The sequence below is a fragment of the Sus scrofa genome, chromosome 8, assembly GCF_054392235.1.
Source record: "Sus scrofa isolate SSC_HxYL_T2T_F1_AM1 chromosome 8, Sscrofa_HxYL_maternal_Yorkshire_Landrace_v2.0, whole genome shotgun sequence".
Lineage (NCBI taxonomy): Eukaryota > Metazoa > Chordata > Mammalia > Artiodactyla > Suidae > Sus > Sus scrofa.
This window is the reverse complement of record NC_139390.1, coordinates 98,847,350-98,853,349: the sequence shown is the minus strand read 5'-3', so window position 1 is coordinate 98,853,349 and position 6,000 is coordinate 98,847,350.

The following is a 6,000-nucleotide window of genomic DNA, read 5'->3' as shown; positions in this document are numbered from 1 at the left end:
ATAGTTGAATGTTATATGGATAATCTGGGTAATGTTATATTCCTCCAAAGAGTACTGGGCTTTTGTTAAATTGTTTCTTTTGTTCTATGAGGCAGTTAATATAGTTGTCTCAAACTCTAATCTCTATATTTTGAGTGACAAGTCAGCTTTGGATTTAATTATTTTATTCTTATTATATTACATGGAATCTATTCTGTACATGAATAAATTAGTGGTCAGTGAGGTATTTGGTCAAAGCTCTGATTATATCCAATTAGATTGTTGTTCTTTAGATCACAAAGACAGTGGGTTATCTTAGAGATCTAGCCAATCTTACAGTGATGACCATGGCTACTAGTTTATCCCAAGCTGTTTCTTTTTTACAAGTACCTGTTTTGGGTACTTTCAATATCTTCACATATTCAAGTTTTGTTGTTGTTGCTTGTTAGCCCAGAATTTATAGTTGTTACAGTAGGAAGACCTGTCTAATAGGAAATTACTTAGCCATATCAGATACAAACTCTACTGCCATCAAACTTAATGCTAACATTCATATTTGATTGCAATTCGGCCCTGACTTTAGTTTCAAGATTTTTTTGTTGTTGTGATTTTTGTTTGTTTGCATTTTGGCCCTTGTTGGTTTTCTAGATTTTGCAAGCTCATCAGTAACATAATGCAGACATTTAAAAATATTTCCTGTATCTAGATAAATTCACTAGTAGATTTCACAAATGCCCCACCTATTATTATTTTACTAGACAAGAGAAGGCATTGTTTATTATCCAGTTAAAGTGGAATGATTTTTTCCAATACACCTAATCTACCTATATCTCTATTTACTATCAGCATATTTTAATGCAAGCATTCTATGAGAGAAATTCAATAGGAGTACAGGAAACAAAGGGTTAGTTCTGCGTGTCATCAAAATTATAAATGTACTTGGTTGTTTGAGAAAATAAAATTCAATTTTCAATAATTTTGTTGAGAAATATTACATTTTCCAGTTAGAAATCTGCTTGGGGATGAAGCAAATATATAGATGAAAAGGAAAAAGTTTCGATGAATTTCAAAAAAAATTCATCTTGATATTTCTCTTAATACAAGATATATATATATATCTTGTGTATATACATACACACACACACACTTTCGAGTTTGAGTGCAATGAAAAAAAAATTTTTCCCCTAAATTGGCTTAAAAGTTATTTGAAAAAAACACATATCAATGATGCATCTGATGTATCTGCTTAACTCCATGAAGATTCATATTTTTAACATGGAAATATTTTCAGGCAATATAAAATTCTTAAAATAGGAACTTCAAGGAGAGCCAGAGTTATCTGATGAAAGCACAGATCAGTGATGGAGCTGAAAATTGTTCTGACTTCTGTGAGGAACTAATAAAATTTACATGAAAATATTTGAGGGCACCCTAAAAATAATGAGTCATAAGAAGAGCCATTGTCAAACTCACAACTTTGAACTCTGAGTTGTGTACCCCCAGCCCTTTGTTTTTCAACTTTTTTCAGAGGAGTCAGCATTTAAGGCAGTACTCATTGTGAAGAGCATGAAATCATTTAGGTTGAAATTACAAAAAGAGGTATCTAAGTTGTTTGAAGTCAGTTAATAATAGAGTACAATGGAGGAGTGGGTCGGTCATTAGAAAGGGCTTTGATGAAGAAACAAAATGCATGGACTCTGGACTTGCAGTTATCTTTCTTTTTTTTGTTTACTTGAATATGCCATTTAACCTCTCTAAACCATCATTTTGTTTTAAAAATTAGTACTGACTATATACATTCTGCCAAACACAGAGAGTGTTTATGATGCTCTAATGAGAAAATGCATATAAATTACCAAAAATTACAAAGAATTAAGTGAATAAAGATACAAATTTGAGATACATTTTGAGAACAGATAGCAGTTAAAATTAAGTTACTTTGTAGTTTCATATACTTATTGCTGTGTTTTGTATACATTACAGTTAATTGTTCATTAATTAAGCAAATAAAACAAAGCTTGTATTGACCTTAAGAACTAAATTCTTGGAGTTCCTGTCTTGGCACAGTGAAAATGAATCCGAGGAATCATGAGTTTGTGGGTTTGATCCTTGGCCTTTCTCGGTGGGTTAAGGATCCAGTGTTGCAGTGAGCTGTGGTGTAGGCTCAGATCCTGCATTGCTGTGACTGGGTTTAGGCCAGCAGCTGTAGCTCCGATTAGAACCCTAGCCTGGGAACCTCCATATGCAGAACTAAATTCTTCATTTAACATGAATTATTTTAACAGTTTTATATGTATATTTTAATTTATCTACAAATATTTTGTTACTATAAGTAAACTCTGTACTAACCTCAGTGAAAATGGAAATGAATAACTTAATACGCTCGATGTGCTCACAGATTAGTAGAAATAAATAAATGCATACAACTTAACTCTAACATAATGTAGCCTATCATATTAAGTGTAATAAGTGCATTCCATAAGAGCTACAGATAAAAGATGAGAAAAGTAATATTTTCTCTGACAATGTTATAAAATGACTAATAGAAAAGACACTATTTGAACTGGCATTTAGATAAAAAGCAGAGGGAAGGAAAGGTGACAACAGTCAAAGTTTCAAAATGATAGCAAATTGTCAGATGGCATTTTATATCACACAACATTTTAAAAATTATGCATTTGTGGAATGGATTCATTCTCACGACATATGAAGTCAGATATAATTTTACCTAAAAAGTTAGTTTTAATCTTTTCCTTTTAACATTGGAAGAAACTAAGCCTTAGAGAAATCAGGTGTCTTGCCAATAGCACATGCCAAATTGGTGGCAGAGCAGGGATTCAAGCTCAAGCAGTCTCTGACTACCATCCAACTGCTTAACCTGTCACCTACTGTCACATTTGAGCATGTTAACAATTTTCACAAATTGAAAAATGGGAATAAGCATTCTACCCAATGGAAAGAGCATGAGCAAAGGCACCAACCAACTAGAGCACAGAGAGGGACATCTATTCTAGGGACTCTAGTGAATTGAGCACAGGGTGGGAGGGCAAACATAATTAATACACTCCTACCACTTTCACAGAAAGGATGAGGTAATTAAACTGATATGACCACTTTATTTTGCTATAGTCAGTTGGACAGTATTTGTCTCAATCTCAACTGCCTCGTGAAACATTTGACTATTATCAGTCTTGAGGAGGACTTTAATAGACAAGAACTGAAATAGCCCTATCTAGAAGAGTATTTATTTAACCTTCCCCACTGGTGAAAATGGAGGGAGTTGGGATTCATACTACTGTGATTAATTCAGGATGGTCAATGTGAATCTTCTCTTAACAGAGGAAAAGAAAGTCCCAAGTGCAAAGAGCAAACAATAGCATAATTTTCAAAAGTGAAGGAAAATTATAATATTATATATACACATTTTATATAAGATAATTCTATTTAAAATATTGTGCCACTTAATTCTTCGATTTTTATGACATCAAAAATTACAAATCATATCTATAGTAACCAATGTGCTTTCACACCCTAAGCTTAACAGAGTTTTATAAAAACAGATCAAGAAGAAGGGATTATAGAAACTCAGTAGTTTCCATGGTTTTAAAGTCAAGCTAATGATTTCAGAATCGAGTGAATAGGTATGAAATTTCACATATTCTCAAAAACTATAATGACAGTGAGATATTGATTAAATATATGCATCTGTTTAGAAACTGAATTTCATATTAAAGATAAGAAAAATATCGGTATTCTAGTAAATCTTCAAAGACTAACTCCATTCTCTAAAGTGCAGCTTCTAGGGATGATAATAATGTTTTTAAAAATAAAATATGTATTGCCTAATCATTGAAAAGCTCCAAGAGATAACTTGAATCCCATAAACACTGAAATATCCCTAAAGATGATAAACTCATGTATTCTGCCATTGGTTTCTGGGGAAAATTCAAGGTATTTGTAACTTATTACAAAATGTTATATCAATTAATTTATTATTTTTAGAATATTAAAGTGAAGGAACAGAAACATGAAGTTGTTTTATCTTGAAGTATGTCTCAGTTTCATGAAATTGATAGACACTGATAGGCACATATTTGTAGTGTAAAATAAGTGCTAACACAGGATCAAAAGGGTTGTTTATATATACATAGAATTCATGTTATTAATCCTAACACAAATAGACTAAGATAAATCTTCAGAGAAAAAATTTATTTTATTTCTTTTTAATTTATTTTATTTTATTGCTTTTTAGGGTTGCACCCACATCCTATGGACCTTCCCAGGCTAGGGGTCTAATCAGAGTTGCAGCTTCTGGTCTACATGAAGCCACAGCAATGTGGGGTCCGAGCTGTGTCTGTGTCACAACTCATGGCAATGCTGGCTCCTTAACCCACTCAGCAAGGCGAGGGATCGAACCTTCATCCTCATGGATACTAGTCTGATTTGTTTTTGCTGTGCCACAGTGGGAAATCCCTCAGAGAAAAATTTTATGTGTATAGGCATGACCTAATAACTAGAAACTTTCTATTACTTATTTTGCATAAATATAGTTTAGTTATATACCCTTAAGGGGTTTAATAACAGTGATAAGTGTCACTTTACATTTACTTACTACTTTTAAATTGGTTAATTAGTTTAAAACACATGACCTTTGTGGAAACTCACAGTAGCTGTGTGATGTTGGCACAAATTATTATGGCAATCAAACAACAGAAGAAATCCTAGAGGATGAGATATTGCAAAGAGTTGAGCAGCTGAAATGTAAGCATGGATTCTCTAATTCTTGACCTTTCTTTTTTTTTCATGCATTGTATTTTCTTCCAAGTACAGCTTGGCTAATCAAATCATCTGTGGAACATGAGAGAAGCCTATTGTTTTTCATGAATCTCTATCAAATGTGTAGCATCTTGCACAAACTAGAAAAGAATGAGATGGAAGTTTATCAAAGTTATTCTAAATAACAATGGCGCCTGTCTTGGACATTTGTTGCATGAAGGTTTCAGGTGCCCTTCAGGGATATCTCACTGCTCATGGTAAATTCCTCTAAGTTAAAATAAAAGAGACGTTCACGTCATGGCGCAGTGGTTAATGAATTCGACTAGGAACCATGAGGTTGCAGGTTCGGCCCCTGGCCTTGCTCATGGGTTAAGGATCCGGCGTTGCCGTGAGCTGTTGTGTAGGTTGCAGACGTGGCTCGGATCCCATGTTGCTGTGGCTCTGGTGTAGGCAGGCGGCTACAGCTCCGATTTGACCCCTAGCCTGGGAACCTCCATATAGCACGGGAGCAGCCCAGGAAATGGCAAAAAAAGACAAAAAATAAAATAAAATAAAATAAAATAAAATAAAATGGAAAATATAAAGCCTCATTAATATTGGAAGGATTACACCATGTAATTTCTAATGAAGCTCAGCAAAGCTCGGTGTCCTCAGTGAATAAGAGGAAGAACTGTTTAGTTCAAGGATAAGAGCATATGTCTACAACACCTCCAGTTATGTATGTTCTTATTTCCATTAGAAATACCTACATTTTTTTCATCTCATGGAGAACACAACTCAATACCTGTTGGCTTCTTTTCCTTTTTTCTCCTTAGCACTTATATTCTAATATACTGTATATTTTATAGCATATTCTGTTTATTATGAATATAAGCTCTCCAAGGACCAGGCTTTTTGTCTTTTTTTTTTTTTTTTTTTTTTTTTTTACTAGTTGCATTCATTTTACCTAATGCAGTGCCTGACATATAGTATTTCTAAATATTTATTTATGATAATCTTATATTGATTATAATTATTATTTTATGGTTAATATTATCAACATTTATTCTCAAATACTTATTAAGTAAATGACTGATCATTCAATAAATTAACATTTTAAAATTGCACCCAATAGCATGGTTATTATTTTTGTTCAATAATGTGCTAATTTATCAAAAATACATATGGATTTCCTATCATGTGCCTCTTACAGTGTGGCAATGTTGAGTACAGTAAGTGATGACCTATCTCGAAGGAGTTTATAAT